At 43.6% G+C, this 23,566-nt stretch overlaps 1 pseudogene; it reads left to right on the top strand.

Annotated features, from left to right (window-relative positions):
* LOC144486030 (SWI/SNF-related matrix-associated actin-dependent regulator of chromatin subfamily A member 5-like) overlaps nt 1-22,877 on the top strand; it is a 29,454-nt pseudogene extending 6,577 nt beyond the window's left edge.
* The last annotated feature ends 689 nt before the right edge of the window (nt 22,878-23,566 follow it).

Genomic DNA, 23,566 nt, shown 5'->3' on the forward strand with positions numbered 1-23,566 from the left:
TTTTCATGATGAATAATTGGATTATCATACAGATTGCGTACATGTAATTTGCTGTCCTTTTGGTGTTGAGAATCATGTATAATCAGTTCCTTACCCGATGAAATGATGAGCTGAAAGATCTGTTCTCCCAAATGGCATTTCCCCAATCAAAGAACAAAGAAAAGTACAGCACAAGACAGGCCCTCGAGCCCTCCCAGCCTGTGCCAATCATGATGCCCTTACTAAAATAAAGAAAAACCCTTCTGTCCTTATTTGGGTCTGTATCCCTCTATTCCCTCCCTATCCATTTACACGTTGGGATGCCTCTTAAATGTTGTTAATGTGCCTGCTTCCTCCACCTCCCCTGGTAGCGCGTTCCAGGCACCCACCACTCTGTGAGAAACTTCCCCCACACATCTCCCTTAAATTTTATCCCTCTCACCTTGAACCTGCGCCCCCTTGTAATTAACACTTCCACCCTTGGAAAAAAGTTACTGACTATCCAACATGCCTATGCCTCTCATCATTGTGTCCACCTCTATCAGGTCTGTCCTCAGCCTCTGTCTTTCCAATGAAAACAGTCCTAGTTTGTTCAACCTCTCCTCATAGCCAACACCCTTGAGACCAGGCAACATCCTGGTTAACCTTCTTTGCAATCTCTCCAAAGCTTCCACTTCCTTCTGGTAGTGTGATGACCAGAACTGCACGCAATGCTCCAAATACTCATAACAAATTAAAAACCCCAGTAATGTCCATGCAATGATTTCTTACAAAGCAGTCAAAGCCCAGTAAACTGGTTCCTCACCATCATTCCTTCTCTCTGCCCTCCCAATCTTGCTCATACTTGCCTTAGTGAAGCTTAGGTGCTCTGTTTAACAGTTTATTTTTCTGTATATACTTTGGCCTTGTTTTATTGGTCAATTTAGCTGCTGTCGAATGGCAGTGGTCGCGGTGAAAATCACCACCTTTGTTTTGGAGCCTGGGTCTGAACGCTGACATTCTTGATGCAAACATTGAGACCCGAATACCAAATGGATTGTCCTGCTTGCTTTTTGTTGTCTCAAGCTATCTTGGTGCTTTCAGTTCAATGTTTCCTGAAACAGTAATACTTTTCCTTTTGGTCATGGCACTGATTTCATTTCCTCTTGAGCTGTATTCTGTGCAGACTCTTGCAACGGTTGAAGGCTCTAAATGTTTGGGGTCTCTTCCACAGATGTAAAAGGAGGGAAACTCCGCGACTCTCAGATCCGTGGACTGAATTGCCTAATTTATTTATCTGAGAATGGCATTAATGGTATCCTGGCAGATGAAACGGTATGAATACACATTGATTGTAGACATAACAATTGTTTGGTGTAGGCATGTGAGATGTTTAGTTTAAAGGATTTAATAAGATAAATGTCTCTGTCGTGTACTGGTTATCACGTTCGCCTCAAGTAAAAGGTTCCCGGTTCAAAACGGGGTGAAGCATTCATTATATGTATTCACGAGGCGGCTCGGTAAAGCACTTGGGGTGAATGGGATCAAAGGTTATGTGGGGGGGGATCAGGATGAGGCTAATCAGTTGGATTATCCGACATGATCGAAATGAATGGCGGAGCAGGCTCGAAGGGCCAAATGGCCTCCTCCTGCTCGTATCTTCGATGTTTCTAAATAGGGAACCAGTATCTTCTCCCGGATGTTCGAGGGTGTACCATTCAAAGATTAGCGGAAACCTGGAACGTTTGTTTTCTCCTCCTTCCTGCCAAAACCTAGCTTTTTATTTTATAAAAAACTTGAGGCATGGTTAGTCTGGACATGTCAAAACTGAGACGAAGGTTTTTGTTAGATTAGTGTGAAGGGAAATAGAACCAAGGCAGATAAATGGAGTTACGATGTAGATACGCTATAATCTATTTAAATTGCAGAACAAACTTGATGGGCCGAATGGTTTCTTCCAGTACATTTCAGAAATGCTTCAGGACAACACTGATGAAAAAACAGTCTTTGATTCTCAGAGAATTAATTGTTTTACTTTGTTTAACATGGTCTCGGGAAGACTTTGCAAACTATTGCTCTTCTTGGGTACATGAAACATTATAGGAACATTCCTGGACCTCACATGGTTCTAGTCCCCAAGTCTACACTGCACAACTGGATGCTTGAGTTCAAAAGATGGATACCGACCCCTCGAGCTATTTGTTTAATAGCTGACAAGGATCAAAGGGTAAGAACTATTTTTTGTTCCCAAAAATATTGTTGGAAAATACAGCTGATGCATGGAGTTTAATTTGAAAATACATTGCACGTTGTGGCAGTAATCCGTGCAGTGCTTGTTGGATCTCCTGCCACATGTTGGCCGACCCCAGTGGGAAAGTACAACTACCCTTGCTGCCCCAGCATCGGAACAAGAAACAACAGCCAGGATTCTTAAAGCTGGTTGCTATCTCGACATCTGTCATTTACCAAATAGGAATTCAGTAATCCGCAAGCACTTGCTGTCAAAACTTGTGTGTGAAAAAGCTGCAAGGGTGAGGTACCAAAGGACAGACAGTATCTGTTGGGCAAGTCGCGAGAGAGTCAGTTCATTCACGGGGGTGCAAGATTCAATTAACCCTAGTGTCAGGGGGGGTTAACAGGATAAATATGTGAAGTTACGGGAATAGGGCCTGGGTGGGATTGTGGTCAGTGCAGACTCGATGGGCCGAATGGCCACCTTCTACACTATAGGGATTCTATTATATTCTATTCTATTCTAACTAATACAGTCCCATAGATCCTGTCGTTCAAATTCTGCATCTATAAGCCACAAGATTCTGATGGACTGAGTCCGCTCCAGTAATCGGAGATTTCATCTTCTGGACTTCAGAGAGGGAGAGCTGGAGAAAGATCGAGGAGGCCATGAAATAGAAAGAAACGGAGAGAGGGGGTGAGAGACAGACAGAGCGAGCTCCAGACAGAGAGGGATGCTATGGTTTGGAGAATCGGGCCTGGGTGGGATTGTGGTCGGTGCAGACTCAATGGGCCGAATGGCCTCTTCCTGCACTGTAGGGATTCTATGGTTTGGAGAGTGGCCAAGAGCCAATTGCCCTTTGGCCGCTCTCCACCTTTGCCTGTCCTGCCCTTGACGCTGCTCACTGCTGGCGGGGCTGGAAAACCCCAACGTCAGTGTTTTATTCAGCTAAATTTGTCTGATTAATGCCTGTGATCAGATCTGTTTATGCTGCATCCCAAATGTCTTCTAGAAAAATAAATTTCTTGTGTTTTGAAAACTGAAATGTAACCCACTTCTTACTTTATCAGGCAGCTTTCATCAGAGATGTGCTCCTTCCTGGAGAGTGGGATGTCTGTGTGACGTCGTATGAAATGCTCATCAGGGAGAAACCTCTTTTCAAAATATTTAATTGGCGATATCTGGTTATAGATGAAGCCAACAGGATCAAAAATGGGAAATCCAAGGTAAGTGTGTTTTCCCTTCATTTTCTCTGCTCTCTTCCCCTTCCCGTCCATTACCACCAGAGTTAATGGCTACCATTGTTGTGAATGCTACATTTTCTGCCTCATCTTCAGGTGAATTGGGGAGAAACGCAGGCTTGATTTGTAGCATGGGAGCATGAACAGGGGGCGACATGGTAGCTCGGTGGTTCGCACTGGTGCCTCACAGCGCCAGCGACCCAGGTTCGGTTCCCAGCTTGGGTCATCGTCTGTGTGGCGTTTACACGTTCTCCCCTTGTTTGCGTGGGTTTCCTCCGGGTGCTCCGGTTTCCTACCACAGTCCAAAAAAATTGCTGGTTTGGTGCTTTGGCCGTGCTAAATTCTCAGTGTACCGAGAATGTGTGGCGACGAGGGGATTTTCAGAGTAACTTCATTGCAGTGTTAATGTAAGCGTACTTGTGCCACTAATAAATAAACTTTAAAACTTTGTAAACCATGTGTCACATTCTCGGTTATATATCATGGAGTGAGGTTATTTTTGAGCAAGGTGCAGTTATGTGTGGGACCAGACAGAAAATGAGGCACAGAAGTTTGCTGCACACTGTTTTCCTGGAGAGGGGAATGCAAAGACGGGGTAAGACGGAGTGGCAAAGAACAGTAAAAAAGAATTCAGTGTGGATGGAAGTGACTGTTCTCTTGTGAATGAGATAACGAAGGACAGGAAGATTGGAACAAAAGGTTGGAGGGAAATCCAGGAATAGAGATTTTGAAATGAAGGAAAATGATACATTTTGAGTAGTAATGGTTAATATAATTGTTATTTGCTGCTTTCACTGTTCCTTCGCACTTCCATCAATGCTTTAAGAGCTAAATTAAAAGGGTTATTTATTGTCACAGATGGAATGCGAATCTTGAGGAAAAGAGCGCTTTAATCTTGCAATCCACTGCAGATAAATCATTTTTTAAGTTAAAGTTTATCAGTGTCACAAGTAGGCTTACATTAACACTGTAATTAGGCTACTGTGAAAATCCCCTGGTCGCCACACTCTGGCGCCTGTTCGGGTACACTGAGGGAGAATTTAGCACAGCCAATGCACCCTAACCAGCATGTCTTTCGGACTGTGGGAGGAAACCGGAGCACCCGGAGGAAACCCACACAGACATGGGGAGAACATGTAGACTCCACACAGTTACCCAAGCCGGAAATCAAACACTGGTCCCTGTTGCTGTGAGGCAGCAGTGCTAACCGCTGTGCCATATTCAACCAAATGACTCCAGGGGTTCAGAAACTTCTGGGAAAGTTACTGCACGATCAATTATTGAGGCTCGAAAGTTAATCTCTGGGTTTTAACACTCGTGGAAGAGTGGAGTGGAAATATTTGAATTGAAAATCAAAGATCAGATCTGCTTATTCAGACCGTAGTGTGCTCTTGTTTTAAACGCTTTTTAACCAGCTGCCCCTTCCAGAACCATTGCTTTTTAACCAGCTGCCCCTTCCAGAACCATTGCTTTTTAACCAGCTGCTCCTTCCGCAACCATTGCTTTTTAACCAGCTGCTCCTTCCACAACCATTGCTTTTTAACCAGCTGTCCCTTCCACAACCATTGCTTTTTAACCAGCTGCTCCTTCCACAACCATTGCTTTTTAACCAGCTGCCCCTTCCACAACCATTGCTTTGTAACCAGCTGCTCCTTCCACAACCATTGCTTTTTAACCAGCTGCTCCGTCCACAACCATTGCTTTTTAACCAGCTGCTTCTTCCACAACCATTGCTTCGATTTGAAAGAAATGCCATTCAATTGTGGACGGCTCTGGAAGTTTCCATATTCCAGTCTTGCAAGTTATAGATTACCGTTTGTAATCTTGATGTACTATTACTACACTTGCTTTTTGCTTCCTAATGTAAAGCACTTTGCGCCACTATATCTGAATTCATTGGAGAAATGACAGACACGGATAAACACCTAAAAGATCAGCGAACTTTTAAATGCACTCTGAATCTACAGTTGTGCCAGTTGTATGATTCGAACTTGTACCCAGTTTGTACAGTCATGTCTTTAAATCTGCTAAATCTACAGCTCTCTGAAATAGTGAGAGAATTCAAAACAACAAATGGATTATTGCTCACAAATTCACCAGTTCAGAACAACCTGCACGAACTCTGAGCTCTGCTCAACTTCCTCCTCCTGGATGTCTTCAATTCGTGTGCAGTAAGTAATGAGAAAAGCAGCTTGACAGTGACTGTACCGTTTGCCTAAGGTTCAATTACAGTGTTTCAACCTATTCCTTTTTGGAAGGCATGAGAGAATGCTGCAAATTTGTGTCTTTTAAATTTTTGAAGCTAGTGTCAGGGGAAACTGTCCAACTTGCTGGAGGGTGTTGTGTGACACCATTGTTCCTTGCATTGGGAGCAGCCAGGTAGCTAAATGGCCGCAGTTTGTGTATTAATTTGTCCACCTGCCCACATTTTGTGAGCACTATATTCACCATGTGTGTGCCGATGCAGAGTCCAATTGATGATGTCTGCTCCTCGATACCTTCAAACTGCTATTGACCATTTCTGATGCTCAATGTCACATCTGCCTTCCACAGCGAAGCGTATTTAACATGCTTGATGTTTCCTTGAGCAAAACTGTCACCTTGTGTCACAATTCTAAAATTACATTAAAAGCATGCTGGGTTGATAGCTTACTTTATCCATATCTATCTCAATCCACAAATTAGCGTCAGAAGTATTTTAGTATTTCTTTTTTTTGTTAAAGTAAGAAAAGTTATGTTTATAGCTGAATGCCTAACTGACAATTCTTCCTGTGTGGGTGTCCTGTAGCTTGTTACAGAGATGGAAATAGGTGGTCCAAGGGAAAAATGATTTTTTTCCATGTTAAATTGCTCACATGCCGACCAGCTGAAACTGATTTGAAATTGTTATGAGCAGCTGTGCATCTGTTTTATGAAATCAGTTTTGAACGATCTAATTTGGATGCTACCTTTTTTAATTGCCATTCTTGTTCTTCGAGTGATAAACAATGTAATAATTGAAACCATTGGATGTGGCGTTAATGGAAGTAACACAATATGCTAAAACGTTTGGGGTTGGCATGACGAGAGCCACTTGTTGTTCTTTGCAGGACTTTGATTCTTGGTTTGACACAAACAACTGCTTCGGGGACCAGAAGCTGGTTGAGCGATTGCACATGGTAAGCTTCTTATCTTATCTGTATTATGATGCTGGGACGTCATTAAAATGCAAAGTTATTTCGGGCCCATCGCCCTTAGAAATAGTATTCCAAAAGTTGTATATTTGTGTCATGAAGTGATGTGCCTTAAGAGTGTTTGGGGCTAATTTGAAGGAACAGCAAGGTTTCTTTTCTTCATTTACTGGGTGTGGATGTCGTTGACTGGACCAGCATTTATTGGCCATCCCAAGTTGCTCTTCAGAAGGTGGTGGCGTGCTGCCTTCTTGAACCACTGCAGTCCCTGAAGTTCTAGGTACATCCACAGTGCTGTTAGGGACGGAGTTCCAGGTGTTTTGACCCAATGACGGTGAACAGGCAGCGATATGGTTCCAAAGTCAGGATGATGAGTGACTTGGAGGGAAACCTCCAGGTGGTGGTATCCCCAGGCACCTGCTGCTCTTGTCATTCTAGGTGGCAGTGGCTGAGAGTTTGGAAGGTGCATCCTAAGTAACCCTGGTGAATTCCTGCAGTGCATCTTGTAGATGGTACACATGGCTGTCACTGTTCATCAGTGGTGGAGGGAGTGCATGTTTGTGGAAGGGGCAGCAATCACGTGGGCTGCTTTGTCCTGGGTGGTGTTGAACTTCATGACTGTTGTTGGAGCTGCACTCATCCAGGGAAATGGATAGTATTCCAACACACCCCTGACTTATGCTTTGTATATGGTGGAGAAGCTTTGGGGAGTAAGGAGGCGAGTTACTCACCGCAGGATTCCTGGACTTTGACTTGCCCTGGTAGATTTAGAACTGTTAATTTATTGATTAGAAATGTGATGGCAAAAACTGAGGATCTATATTCTACTAAATGTTTATCCTGGCAGTGTTAAATTTTGAGTTACTTCGTGTGAATTACAAATTAATTTGACTTTTATGAAGTGATGAAGTTAATGTAGTTGCCACCACTTCTTGCAGACATGACTTACCTGCGATCCACTGGAATAAAGTGGTGGCTCTATTCGTGTAACGAGAATGGTTTCTGCCCAGTCCAACTGCATCCCACTTAGAATGGATTAGAAATGTTAAAGGGCACAAAGCGACATGAACATTTACCAGGTGTTCTTGCATTCAGTAAATAGTGCTTGAAGTAAACATGGCATTTAAGGTGCTGTAATAGGCAAATTTGAAATTGATGACACCAATAAATAATTATTGCCTTTCACTCGATGTAGGCAACTGCCACAGGTGTTTTTAATTAGGGTGGACATTTTCCCCAGAACTGAATAATTTGAATCACTTCAGATATTACATAATATGGTGAAGGGGGAGAGATTTCTTCAGCTTCATTTACTCTCAATTATTTTTCCTGTCGCCATATATTGAACTCCTCAGTTGACCTTGGTAACAAGGCCCATTAAGCATCCCCACGGGCTGTTCCAATTGCTGATCCCGACCTTGATAAGCGCATTTCAATTGATGCTGGATCTCTCGTAGAACTGCTTCCTGATCAGGAAGACTTGCTAAATTAAAGTGTTTTTATCACATTTTTGGAGGTGAAGGGTAAGGGAAATAGAATAATTTGTATTTGCTTAAATGTCTATCCACTATTTCAGAAGCTGAAATGTGTTGGGGGAGAGGAGGAATGGTAGGTTACAATTACTCGGATTTATCTCCGCTTCTGTTCACACGACAAGCTCCATTTCCGAACCATTCACTCCAAACCTTGGTTACTGTCTGTCTGAGTCTGAACCAAACTCTTTGCAATTGTGATATCCTAATTGAGCTTGAACTACATTTCCAATCCCATATTCTCAATATTACCAATACCAACACCATAATATCACCCGCCCTTGTTCAATCCCTTAATTAGCACTAGGTTATCCAAAACAGCCTCCCACCTTGCACCACGTGGAAGATTAAATTAATCAGAACTGCTGCTGACATGAACCAAGTTCTGTCCACTGCTCCATTTGTGCATCGCTGATGGTCGACCTTCAGCTGTTTAGCCCAAAGCACTGGAATTCTTTCCCTAAATCTCGCTGCCTCTCGAGCTCATCCTTATTTAAGAAACTGCTTTAAAAACTCCTTGGTCACCTCTCAATGGTTTTTTTGGGAGCTCGGTGTCAAATTTGTCTGATAATTGCCCCTGTGATGATCCTGTAGACATCTTATTATCATAGAATCCCTACAGTGCAGAAGGAGGCCATTTGGCCCACCAAGTCTGCACCAACCCCACATATTTACCCCGCCAATCCCACTGACACCAAAGGTTTATTTAGCATAGCCAATCAACCTAACCGCACATCTTTGGAAAGTGGGAGGAAACCGGAGCAGACACGGGGAGAATGCACAAACTCCACACAGAGAGTGACCCGAGGCCAGAATTGAACCTGAGTCCCTGGCGCTGTGAGACAGGAGTGCCAACCACTGTGCCACCATGCCACCTATGTTAAAGGTGTTGTAGAAATGTACATTGTTGAGGAATGAGGATAGTGAATTCAAGGTTACTGTATTTTCTCATGAAGGGTTGGATTCCAAGGTCTGATCTGTTCTGTTGCAGAATAAAGCTGTTGACAATCTAATCTGAAGTTGTAGGTGTTTTCATCAAGTCAACATTCAGCCCACACCTGTAGATGTGCTTCAACCCGTGGCTTGTTCAGCTGTTTTTGTTTAACCTGTGCTTCAGTCCACAGAACTGTCCAGAACTGCTTTTGTAACATTGCATTATTTTGCTTGACGTTCTTGTGCATCATCAGTGTGTAAAAAGCATGTATTCTCACCTGAATTAGGTGTTGAGACCCTTCCTCCTCCGACATATTAAAGCTGAGGTAGAAAAGAGCCTGCCGCCAAAAAAGGAAGTCAAAATGTATGTCGGCCTTAGCAAAATGCAACGGAAATGGTGAGTGCACAACTTGTGAATCTTAGTGTGTTGCATTGTGAAGTATGGCACCATCTCGCAACAATTAATTGAAATTGTGCTGCACTTCAATCAACAATTAGAGCATTTGTCGAACTAAGGGAATAGATTCACCAGTGTAAGCGAGTGTGATTTTTCCCAATGCATCAATAATAGGCTGACTCCCTACTATTGACCATTTTGCTCCCGTCTGATCTGTAAGATTTTTGTGTTTGGAATTCTAACTTCCCTCAATCATTTCAATTATTTTTGCCGGAAACAGAAGATCATCATTGGATTCAGACTGGACGATTGCCATTCAAGTGTGATTATTACAGGGCTTTCAAACCACTTTTCTCTCAGCTTTGGGCTTTCTTCTTTCAAACCCAAATGCAGCCCATTATTGATACCCACCTGATCAGGCACTAGTGAGGTGTCCCCTCCAAACTTATTAACCATGTCTATCTAGTTGGTCAAGGCCCTTCAAATTGAGACTGCACCCGATGTAACACAATGTCATTGCCTCACGGTGATGCCAGTATCGATGCCATAAATATAAAATAGTCACTAATAAATCAAACAGGAATTTAGGAGAAGATTCAAAAAAGAAAGTGGCAGAGTGGTTAGTGTGAAACTCACTACCACAAGGAGAGGCGTGACATTGATGCATTTTAGGGAAGTTTGTTAAACATAGAATGGAAAAAGAAATCGAAGGTGTGAGGAGACTCTTATCATGAACACTGATCTGGAATTGTTGATCAAAGTGGCCTGTTTCTGCGTTACAAATACTTAATCCCAGAGTACTTCCTATTGCTCGCATCCAAATGACATGAAAATGAATATTCCCATCCCTTCAAACCCTGGCCACCTGGAATGAATTGTACTTTATATCAAAGAACAAAATGTTGAGTGTGTATTCGTCGTAAGGTATGGGTTTCTATATCTGTGAGGCTTAGATGGAGCACTCTGTTCCCTTGTAGGTGAGAGGGGTTGGAATGTGGATCCTAGACTTTGTCCGAGGCACCTATAGAACAAAGCATTCATTTTAGGTTGTAATTGCTTTCTGTTGAGCAACATTAAAAAAAAGGAATTTATCTCCAAGTCGGTCTGATGAGTTTTATTCTGGCCTTGCTGACAGGTACACCAGGATATTAATGAAGGATATTGACATCCTGAACTCCTCAGGGAAAATGGACAAAATGCGTCTATCGAATAGACTGATGCAACTGCGCAAGTGCTGCAACCACCCCTATCTGTTTGACGGAGCTGAACCTGGCCCACCTTTCACCACTGACACTCACCTGGTAGTTAACAGTGGCAAATGGTGGTACTGGACAAACTGCTGCCGAAAGTGAAGGAGCAAGGTCAGCCACAGGCCTGGTCAAGGCTTTTGTTTTCCTTTCTGTCTTTCAATCTTTCTATAGGAAGGAGACATGGAGTGATTTGATAGTTTCGTGGATACTTGAGTAGCTCGGACGGGGTGGGGGATTGGGGGGGGGCGGGGGGGGGGGGGCGGTGGCCAACATAAGGCATAAGGCCCAAATTAACGATTGTCAGGCCGTAAAGGGAAATTAATTGAAAATATTACAAAATGTGTTATAAATTAATATGCAATAAACACTGGAATCAGCAATGGTTTTAGTTATAGTAGGACAGGAAAAGAAGCTTTTTAGAATATGTTCAACAAATCTGTTATTAGAGAGTAAATATAGTAATAAAGTTCACGCTTTGTGAAATAGATGACATTGTCTCCATGGATTAAGAATTAGCTTAATGTTAAAGTTCTTATTTTGGGAGGATGTAGGTTTGGATTCAGATTCGATTGGAAATTCAAAGAGCATGCCAGTCACTCGAACTCGAATCCATGACCAAATTAGTTGAGACTCTGGAGACCAGGAGGAATTGAACAAAAACGACTGTGTAGTCCGATCCATATAGAAGGAAATCCGGTGGAGTGGAAAATCAAACATCCTGGTGTATCGATTGGCTGCAAACAACTGCCTTCATGGTTATTTGTGCATTTCCGAGTGCGATGGCAGACTTTGTCATGCTCTGGAGCAGTACTGTACCTGTGCTGCAGACTGATCAAAAATAGAACAGGATTTTTAGTAAATGAAAGGGGTTTGTGATGTTTAGCCTTCGTAAGCATGCAAGGATTTCCACGACGATGTCTGCAAAAGAATTTGAAAATGATCACTGATGACACCATGGCAGCATTTGACCTGTGCAGCAAGGTACATCAGACTGCATGCTGTGATGTTTTGGGTTACAAACCAGCACAGGTTTTAATGAGTTAAAAACTGCTGAAAATACTCAACTAATCTGGTAGCATCAGCGAAGGATCAACTATGACTCTTCAGAACTCCCCTCTCCACAGATGCTGCCTGACCTGCTGAGTATTTCCAGAACTTTGCTTCCATCTATCTAGCTTTTATTTCACAAGTTTTAGTGACTGTTTAAAATAATAGTGTGTCTTGATCTGAAATAGCATCCTGTTTTAGTCATTCTGGCCTGCCACACGCCATCCACTGGGGCTGGGGGCTCCCAACAACTGGCCGATTTAGCATCAAGTATTCTTCATGAGGAGAGATGGATCACAGGTCTCTGCAATGCTTGATGGGCCCCATCCTCCTTCCAGGGGAATAGTTACAGGAGCTAAATATTCTGAAAATTGGGGGCTAACGTGTTGGGAGAAGGCGAATGGAATAATTACATTGTTTGTGATTGCAGCTATTTTTTGATTAGGGTTTAATTTTTGCTGCCCAAACTGCAGCACCGTTTAGAATCCACCTGGAATATAAACCATTTGAAATCATTCCCATCAATCAAGGCAGCTGGGTCACATGGACAGTTCACATTGTATGAATTATAAAATTGGAGTTTTTTTTTTGGTAATGTGTGTTCATTTATGCCTCCTGTACTATAACTAATTTACTAGATTACTCTACATCCTGCTTGTTCCCACTGAAATTTGGTTTCCATTGTCCACATCAGTAGATGTAGGTTTTTGAAGCATTTGTGTATCTGATCTGTGTTCTTGGCTACCGATCAACCGATCACCCTGATGAATGATCTTCTTTTCCACAGGTTCTCGCGTGTTGATCTTCAGCCAAATGACCAGGGTGCTGGATATCTTGGAAGATTCTTGTATGTGGAGAAACTACGACGATTGTAGACTGGATGGACAGACACCGCATGAGGAGAGACAAGTAAGTTTCTTGCCCTGTGCTTTCAAAACTGAGTTTGTTTGAGGAAAGTTCTCACCTCTTAAATTGATCTGAGGCTCTATTATCTAACTAAGAATTCTAGACTTAATGTTACAAAACCGACTCAATGTTTTCAAACAGAGAAATATGAATATTCAATTTGAATCTAGCATCTATTTGTATTATTAAATATGAAACTTTCCAACAATTAGTAAAAATATTGGTCCCATTCGTTTGTTCAACTCTGACTTAACTTTTCTCTCTCATCCCTCCAGGATTGTATTTCTGCTTTCAATAGTCCTGGGAGCTCAAAGTTTACCTTCATGTTAAGCACACGCGCTGGGGGTCTTGGTATAAATCTAGCCACGGCAGATGCAGTAATCCTATACGCCTCAAACTGGAACCCTCAGGTAGACCTCCAAGCTATGGTACGTTCCTGAGCGATTAGTTATTTGTGTTCTGAAAGCTACGTACTGTTGAATATATAACTATCGTAGCTGGTTTTAACATCCAAGTGCACTGACAAGCGACATTGGGTATTTTACTGCCTCTGATACCCCCTCAAATCTTCCGTGTGTTGCTCCCATGGTTTTTAAAAAACTCCACTCGACAGCTTATGTAGGGATGAGGAAACAAGGTTCAGATGGCTCGATTGAGGGTTACAAGTTAGCAAGGAATGAGCTGAAAAAGGAGCTTAGGAGAGCTCGGAGGGGACACGAGAAGTCATTGGCGGGTCGGATCAAGGAAAACCCCAAGGCTTTTTACTCTTATGTGAGGAATAAAAGAATGATCAGGGTGAGGTTAGGGCCGGTCAAGGACAGTAGTGGGAACTTGTGTATGCAGTCATTAGAGATAGGCGAGGTGATGAATGAATACTTTTCTTCAGTGTTCACCAAGGAGAGGGGCCATGTTTTTGAGGAAGAGAAGGTGTTACAGGCTAATAGGCTGGAGGAAATAAATGTTAGGAGGGAGGATGTCCTGGCAGTTTTGAATAAACTGAAGGTCGATAAGTCCCCTGGGCCTGATGAAAGGCAAGGGAGGCAAGGGATGAGATTGTAGAGCCTTTGGCTTTGATCTTTGGGTCCTCGCTGTCCACGGGGATGGTGCCAGAAGACTGGAGAATGGCGAATGTCGTTCTTCTGTTTAAGAAAGGGAATAGAAATGACACTAGTAATTATAGACCGGTTAGTCTTACTTCGGTGGTTGATAAATTGATGGAAAAGATCCTTCGAGATGGGATTTACGAACATTTAGAAAGATGCGGATTAATCCGGGATAGTCAGCACGGATCCGTGAAGGGCAAGTCGTGGCTAACAAAGTTGATAGAATTTTTTGAGGAGGTAACTAAGTGTGTTGATGAAGGTAGGGCAGTTGATGTCGTATACATGGATTTAGAAAGGCGTTTGATAAGGTTCCCCCATGGTCGGCTTATGATGAAAGTGAGGAGGTGTGGGATAGAGGGAAAGTTGGCCGATTGGATAGGTAACTGGCTGTCTGATCGAAGACAGAGGGTGGTGGTCGATGGAAAATTTTCGGATTGGAGGCAGGATGCTAGCGGAGTGCCACAGGGATCAGTGCTTGGTCCTCTGCTCTTTGTGTTTTTATTAATGACTTCGAGGAGGGGGCAGAATCCCCAGGGCCTGATGGAATCTATCCAAGGCTGCTCAGGGAGACGAGAGGTGAAATCGTTGGGCCTCTGACGCAAATCTTTGTCTCGTCACTGGACACAGGTGAGGTCCCAGAGGATTGGAGGATAGCCAATGTGGTCCCGTTATTTAAGATGGGTAGGAAGGATAACCCGGGTAATTATAGGCCGGTGAGCTTGACGTCCGTGGTGGGGAAGTTGTTGGAGAAGATTCTTAGAGATAGGATGTATGCGCATTTAGAAAGGAATAAACTCATTAACGATAGTCATCATGGTTTTGTGAGAGGGAGGTCATGCCTCACGAACCTGGTGGTGTTTTTTGAAGAAGTGACCAAAATGGTTGACGAAGGAAGGGCCGTGGATGTTGTCTATATGGACTTTAGTAAAGCGTTTGACAAAGTCCCTCATGGTAGGCTAGTGAAAAAGGTTGAATCCCATGGGATAAAGGGGGAGGTGGCTAGATGGGTGGAGAACTGGCTTGGTCATAGAAGACAGAGGGTGGTAGTGGAAGGGTCTTTTTCCGGCTGGAGGCCTGTGACTAGTGGTGTACCGCAGGGCTCTGTATCGGGACCTCTGCTGTTTGTGATTTATATGAATGATCTGGAAGAAGGAGTAACTGGGGTGATCAGTAAGTTTGCGGACGACACAAAACTGGCAGGACTTGCAGATAGTGAGGAACATTGTCAGAGGCTACAGAAGGATATAGATAGGCTGGAAATTTGGGCAAGGAAATGGCAGATGGAGTTCAATCCTGATGAATGCGAAGTGATGCATTTTGGTGGGAATGATGTAGGGAGGAGCTACACGATAAATGGAAGAACCATAAAGGGTGTAGAGACGCAGAGGGCCCTGGGTGTGCAAGTCCACAGATCTTTGAAGGTGACGTCACAGGTGGAGAAGGTGGTGAAGAAGGCATATGGCATGCTTGCCTTTATAGGACGGGGCATAGAGTATAAGAGTTGGGGTCTGATGTTGCAGATGTATAGAACGTTGGTTCGGCCGCATTTGGAATACTGCGTCCAGTTCTGTTCGCCACACTACCAGAAGGACGTGGAGGCTTTGGAGAGAGTACAGAGGAGGTTTACCAGGATGTTGCCTGGTATGGAGGGGCTTGGCTATGAGGAGAGATTGGGGAAACTGGGGTTGTTCTCCTTGGAAAGACGGAGGATGAGGGGAGACTTAATAGAGGTGTATAAAATTATGAAAGGCATAGATAGGGTGAACGGTGGGAAGCTTTTCCCCGGGTCGGTGGTGACGTTCACGAGGGGTCATAGGTTCAAGGTGAAGGGGGGGAGGTTTAACACAGATATCAGAAGGACATATTTCACACAGAGGGTCGTGGGGGCCTGGAATGTGTTGCCGGGCAAGGTGGTGGAGGCGGACACACTGGGAACGTTTAAGACTAATCTAGACAGCTATATGAACGGAGTGGGAATGGAGGGATACAAAAGAGTGGTCTAGTTTGGACCAGGAAGCGGCGCGGGCTAATTGTTCCTTGTTTCTCGATTCAAGGCTTCATTCTATGATCATCTTGCTGGTGCCAGTACAGAGCGAGACTGCGGATAGTTGGGATACTGTCTCGGGGGCAGGGAATTCATATGGTGTTCGTGGAAGTGGAAGTGACTAGGGTTGGGAAGCATTTTCCGATCGGGGCCATTGTGATCTCCTGGACTCGTTTCGATCGCCTCAGGGGGTCGGAGAGGAATTTCCCAGATTTTTTTCCCCCATATTGGCCCTGGGGTTTTTCACTCTGGGTTTTCGCCTCTCCCTGGAGATCACATGGTCTGGAATGGGGGGGTGGGGGTGAGTTAATAGGTTGTAATGAACAAAGCATCGTAGCTGTGAGGGACAGCTCGGTGGATAGGATATTGGTATGTAGATAGGCTGGAAAATTGGGCGGGGATCCTGGATTCAGGATTCAATTCTGGACCGGGGAGCGGCGCGGGCTTGGAGGGCCGAAGGGCCTGTTCCTGTGCTGTATTGTTCTTTGTTCTTTGTTCTTTGAAGCGTGGATCAGTAAATTTGCTGATGACACCAAGATTGGTGGAGTAGTGGATGAGGTGGAGGGCTGTTGCAGGCTGCAAAGAGATATAGATAGGATGCAAAGCTGGGCTGAAAAATGGCAAATGGAGTTTAACCCTGATAAATGTGAGCTGATTCATTTTGGTAGGACTAATTTAAATGCGGATTGCAGGGTCAAAGGTAGGGTTCTGAAGAGTGTGGAGGAACAGCGAGACCTTGGGGTCCATATCCACAGATCTCCAAAGGTTGCCACTCAAGTGGATAGAGCTGTGAAGAAGGCCTATAGTGTGTTAGCTTTTATTAACAGGGTGTTGGAGTTTAAGAGCCGTGTGCTTATGCTGCAACTGTACAGGACCTTGGTGAGACCACATTTGGAATATTGTGTGCAGTTCTGGTCACCTCATAGAACATAGAACATAGAACAGTACAGCACAGAACAGGCCCTTCGGCCCACAATGTTGTGTCGAGCTTTATCTGAAACCAAGATCAAGCTATCCCACTCCCTATCATCCTGGTGTGCTCCATGTGCCTATCCAATAACCGCTTAAATGTTTCTAAAGTGTCTGACTCCACTATCACTGCAGGCAGTCCATTCCACACCCCAACCACTCTCTGCGTAAAGAACCTACCTCTGATATCCGTCCTGTATCTCCCACCACGAACCCTATAGTTATGCCCCCTTGTAATAGCTCCATCCACCAGAGGAAATAGTCTTTGAACGTTCACTCTATCTATCCCCTTCATCATTTTATACACCTCTATTAAGTCTCCCGTCAGCCTCCTCCGCTCCAGAGAGAACAGCCCTAGCTCCCTCAACCTTTCCTCATATGACCTACCCTCCAAACCAGGCAGCATCCTGGTAAATCTCCTCTGCACTCTTTCCAGCGCTTCCACATCCTTCTTATAGTGAGGTGACCAGAACTGCACACAATATTCCAAATGTGGTCTCACCAAGGTCCTGTACAGTTGCAGCATAACCCCACGGCTCTTAAACTCCAACCCCCTGTTAATAAAAGCTAACACACTATAGGCCTTCTTCACAGCTCTATCCACTTGACTGGCAACCTTTAGAGATCTGTGGATATGGACCCCAAGATCTCTCTGTTCCTCCACAGTCTTCAGAACCCTACCTTTGACCCTGTAATCCACGTTTAAATTTGTCCTACCAAAATGAATCACCTCACATATTATCAGGGTTAAACTCCATTTGCCATTTTTCAGTCCAGCTTTGCATCCAATCTATGTCTCTTTGCAGCCTACAACAGCCCTCCACCTCATCCACTACTCCACCAATCTTGGTGTCATCAGCAAATTTACTGATCCACCCTTCAGCCCCCTCCTCTAAGTCATTAATAAAAATCACAAAGAGCAGAGGACCAAGCACTGATCCCTGCGGCACACCGCTAGCAACCTGCCTCCAATCCGAAAATTTTCCATCGACCACCACCCTCTGTCTTCGGTCAGACAGCCAGTTACCTATCCAATCGGCCAACTTTCCCTCGATCCCACACCTCCTCAGTTTCATCATAAGCCGACCATGGGGGACCTTATCAAACGCCTTACTAAAATCCATGTATATGACATCAACTGCCCTACCTTCATCAACACACTTAGTTACCTCCTCAAAAAATTCTATCAACTTTGTGAGGCACGACTTGCCCTTCACGAATCCGTGCTGACTATCTCGGATTAATCCGCATCTTTCTAAATGGTCGTAAATCCCATCCCTAAGGACCCTTTCCATCAATTTACCAACCACCGAAGTAAGACTAACCGGTCTATAATTACCAGTGTCATTTCTATTCCCTTTCTTAAACAGAGGAACAACATTCGCCATTCTCCAGTCCTCTGGCACCATCCCCGTGGACAGCGAGGACGCAAAGATCAACGCCAAAGGCTCTGCAATCTCATCCCTTGCCTCCCACAGAATCCTAGGATACATTTCATCAGGCCCAGGGGACTTATCGACCTTCAGTTTATTCAAAACTGCCAAGACATCCTCCCTCCGAACATCTATTTCCTCCAGCCTTTTAGCCTGTAACACCTTCTCTTCCTCAAAAACATGGCCCCTCTCCTTGGTGAACACTAAAGAAAAGTATTCATTCATCACCTCGCCTATCTCTACTGACTCCATACACAAGTTCCCACTACTGTCCTTGACCGGCCCTAACCTCACCCTGGTCATTTTTTTATTCCTCACATAAGAGTAAAAAGCCTTGGGGTTTTCCTTGATCCGACCCGCCAAGGACTTCTCATGTCCCCTCCTAGCTCTCCTAAGCCCCTTTTTCAGCTCATTCCTTGCTAACTTGTAACCCTCAATCGAGCCATCTGAACCTTGTTTCCTCATCCCTACATAAGCTCCCCTCTTCCTTTTCACAAGACATTCCACCTCTTTTGTGAACCATGGTTCCCTCACTCGGCCATTTCCTCCCTGCCTGACAGGAACATACCTATCAAGGACATCCAGTATTTGTTCCTTGAAAAAGTTCCACTTTTCATTAGTTCCTTTCTCTGACAGTTTCTGTTCCCAACTTATGCCCCCTAATTCTTGCCTAATCGCATCATAATTACCCCTCCCCCAATTGTAAACCTTGCCCTGCCGTACGGCCCTATCCCTCTCCATTGCAATAACAAATTGGAAGGATGTGGAAGCGCTGGAAAGAGTGCAGAGGAGATTTACCAGGATGCTGCCTGGTTTGGAGGGTAGGTCTTATGAGGAAAGGTTGAGGGAGCGAGGGCTTTTCTCTCTGGAGCGGAGGAGGCTGAGGGGAGACTTAATAGACGTTTATAAAATGATGAAGGGGATAGATAGAGTGAACGTTCAATGACTATTTCCTCGGGTGGATGGAGCTATTACAAGGGGGCATAACAATAGGGTTCGTGGTGGGAGATCCAGGAGGATATCAGAGGTAGGTTCTTTACGCAGAGAGTTGTTGCGGTGTGGAATGGACTGCTTGCAGTGATAGTGGAGTCAGACACTTTAGGAACATTTAAGCGGTTATTGGATAGGCACATGGAGCACAGGAGGATGATAGGGAGTGGGATAGCTTGATCTTGGTTTCAGATAAAGCTCGCAAAACATCGTGGGCCGAAGGGCCTGTTCTGTGCTGTACTGTTCTATGTTCTATGACTGAACTGGTGGAAATATTTCAGCAGAGGCCTTCAGTTCGCTTCTCTTTATTTGAATGGAGCGCGCGGTTGTTTTCAGAATTGGCGTGGTATGATTTCAGCTGACTGGGCATCTTGTTTCTCCTCACCAATTAACTTCCAAATCCAATTGAGAGTTTAGAAATGAAATCCATTTTAATTTTGAGTAATGCTGAGGTGTCACCATAAGGAACTGCCTTCCGTGATTCCGTTTTACTCAAAACAACTGATGCACGGATTTTAATAAGTGCTTCGTGATTGCCTCGTGTAACAAGGGCTTATGAATTCAAATCACACTCATTTGTGAAGTTTTAATTAAAATTTAATAGTGAGCAGCAAAAGGGAGCAGGCCTCCCCAATTGTTCAGGTGGTTCACTAATCTGCTTCAGGGTAGAGCATCTGTCAGTACTTGACTCCAATCCACAAACACAGTGATGATTCTAATTCCCCTCCAGTGTGAAGTGGCAAGTTTCTCAATTGCTTCATTGACCCACCAGCCAGTTACTGGATTGCAATCAATGCATCTGCTGCAACAATTGTTGATGTTGACTGAGTAATTAGAGAGGGTAAAAACATGCAGGAGATAGCCATCCACACATCCTATCTTTGCCAGCTTATGATCAGTTTGGAGATTTCTCGGAAGTTGATTTATTCCCTATCCCCATGTTAAGGTTTTCATAATCAGAGTTTTTGTTTCAGATTCTTGGATTTCTTATTATAGAAACAATGTTTGCTGGAAAATATATGAATGTGCTATTTTTACAGCTGAATGTCGAGGAATGTTAATTGAAATTGTTACTTGATTTTGTGGATCTGCCATGTAACTTGAATTGTGTTCTTTTTGAGGATCGCGCCCACAGAATTGGTCAAACAAATGTCGTCAGAGTATTCCGATTTATAACTGACAACGCTCTGGAGGAAAGGAGAGTGGAACATGCTGAAATGAAACTTAGACTGGACTCTATTTTAATTCAGCAAGGTGGGTGTTGAAGTTGGTTGTTTTTTGGGTGGGAACTGCATGGGGAGAACATAAGAACATAAGAAACAGGAGCAGGAGTAGGCCATCTAGCCCCTCGAGCCTGCCCCGCCATTCAATAAGATCATGGCTGATCTGAAGTGGATCAGTTCCACTTACCCGCCTGATCCCCATAACCCCTAATTCCCTTACCGATCAGGGATCCATCTATCCGTGATTTAAACATATTCAACGAGGTAGCCTCCACCACTTCAGTGGGCAGAGAACTCCAGAGATTCACCACGCTCTGATACAAGAGGTTCCTCCTCAACTCTGTCCTCAACTGACCACCCCTTTATTTTGAGGCTGTGCCATCGAGTTCGAGCTTCCTTTCTAAGTGGAAAGAATCTCTCCACCTCTACCCATTCCAGCCCTTCATTATCTTATAGGTCACTATAAGATCCACCCTCAGCCTTATAAATTCCAACGAGTACAAACCCAATCTGCTCAATCTCTTCTCATAATCAACACCCCTCATCTCTGGTATCAACCTGGTGAACCTTCTCTGCACTCCCTCCAAGGCCAATATATCCTTCCGCAAATAAGGGGACTAATAGTGCACACAGTATTCCAGCTGCGGACTCACCAATGCCCTGTACAGATGCAGCAAGACATCTCTGCTTTTATATTCAATCCCCCTTGCAATATAGGCCAACATCCCATTTGCCTTCTTGATCACCTGTTGCACCTGCAGACTGGGTGTTTGCGTCTCATTCACAAGGACCCCCAGTTCCCTTTGCACAGTAGCATGTTCTATTTTTTTTTCCATTTGGATAATAATCCAATTTACTATTATTTTCTCCAAAGTAAATAACCTTGCATTTGTACACCTTCAGTCCCGTTAGTCGACCAAGCACTGACTCCCTGGTAACATTAATTTTTTGAGTACCTCTCCTCCTACCAACCCTCTATCGTTAATATTCAGTAAACTATTTGTGTGTCTTCCACCGTGAAGACCGACAGAAAAAACTATATAAAAAAACTATGTAAGTTTTAGCCATTTCCTTATTTCCCACTATTAAATCCCCCCTCTCGTCCTCCAATGGTCCAACATTCACTCTAGCCACTCTCTTCCTTTTTATATATTTGTAAAAACTTTTACTATCATTTTTTATATTTAGAGCTAGCCTCGCTTCATAACCTATCTTTCCTTTCTTTATCGCTTTCTTAGTCGTTCTTTGTTGTTACTTACAGTATTCCCACTATATCTCCTCAGTATATTTCGGTGCTTTGAGGTATTAACTTTAAATGGCATCGTTGAAACTTTGGGGTACCATGAGAAGTGTCAATCATTCCCAGCCTTCACTCCAGAATTTCATCTTGCATTCATTTCTTCGACTGAGTTATGGCACGGATGTTAAAACTTTGTGTTAGGGATTGTGAATGCATTGGATATTACCTCAGTAACCTGTTCTTTTTCAAAGACCGCATAACATTTTAAAATTAATCTTCAATATTTTCACAGCTAACTTCTCTAATAGTCAATGATTTTAAAATGAATTATCATTACAATAGATTAGGACATACTACCTGGAAATGTGCAATCTGGCATATGTGTTCCTGACTTTTGTGAAATAGTCCTAAAAAATGCAAAATTGAACATTAAAACCCTCTGCAATCTTCCACAGAGTATGAACAGCCAGTTAAAGTATACTGTGCAACAAAGTGGGCTCAATAGTTTCCACTATCGCCCTTGTGTGTCTATTTATTAACATGTGAAAACGTCTCTTGAATTACCGGGATTTTGCCTGGTATGGAGGGCATTAGCTGTGAGGAGAGGTTGGAGAAACTTGGTTTGTTCTCACTGGAACGAAGGAGGTTGAGGGGCGACCTGATAGAAGTCTACAGGATTATGAGGGGCATGGACAGAAGGGATAGTCAGAAGCTTTTTCCCAGGGAGGAAGAATCAATTACTAGGGGGCACAGGTGAAAGGTGTGAGGGGGAACGTTTAAAGGAGATGTATGAGGCAGGTTTTTTACACAGAGGGTGCCTGGAACTCGCGGCCAGGGAAGGTAGTGGAAGCAGATATGGTCGTGAGTTTTAAGGGGCTTCTCGACAAATATGTGAATAGGATGGGAATAGAGGGATATGATCCCCGGAAGGGTAGGGGGTTTTAGTTCAGTCGGGGCAGCATGGTCAGTACAGACTTGGAAGGGCCGAAGGGTCTGTTACTGTGCTGTAATTCTCTTTGTTCTTTACAATTTCTTAACATCGAGACTGAATTCGTTCGGGAAGGTTAGTCGATCAGAATCTCAATAACCTGGGGAAAGATGAAATGCTGCAGATGATTCGTCACGGTGCTCCCCACGTATTTGCTTCTCAAGAGAGCGACATTACAGACGAAGATATTGATGCTATATTAGAGAGGGGTGAAAGATAGGTAAAACTAACATCAGGAACGGGAGTGCCCCTTGCTCTGCCATTCCAATACTGCAACTTCATGGCTCACCTGTTCAACACGCTTCTTACAATGCTGCTGCAATATTTTCATCGGCACAATAAGTGTCACTTATTCTGCATCTCATAAAGTTCTGCAAACTGAGTATCAAAAGCTAATTGCATTAAATGCATTGTACTGTGATGGTTTTGCTCAGTCTCTTTTACTTCATACCATTGTCATTGTGCCAAGAGGAGATGATTGAACAATTGGATTCAACCCTTAATTTCAGCTTGTGAATTGTTTGCGTTTTACAGCAAAATGTTTTTTTTAAGCCTTTATTGTGGCTTTTGACAAAACGATTTAAAGGAGTTAATCTGTCTTGGTGAAGTTAATTCCATTGAATCAATCTTGCTATGCTAATGTAAACTGTGTAGCTGGCAGCTAATACCCAAATACAAACGTATATTCTGAAATGGTTTTCATAGGCTTCACACATCAATATCTTTGTTGTAAATAACTAATTTTGGTGTTTATATCCATTGCATCACTGGAACTAGTTTTCCATGTAATAGGAATTACACTATCTAAAAGCTAAACTAAAGTACCATTATTTGAAATCTCCTTGGTTTTAAATACGATGCTATTGCAACTTCTGAAGGCCTGAGGAATATGAACAATTACTTAGAGTC

The sequence above is a fragment of the Mustelus asterias genome, unplaced genomic scaffold, assembly GCF_964213995.1.
Source record: "Mustelus asterias unplaced genomic scaffold, sMusAst1.hap1.1 HAP1_SCAFFOLD_276, whole genome shotgun sequence".
Lineage (NCBI taxonomy): Eukaryota > Metazoa > Chordata > Chondrichthyes > Carcharhiniformes > Triakidae > Mustelus > Mustelus asterias.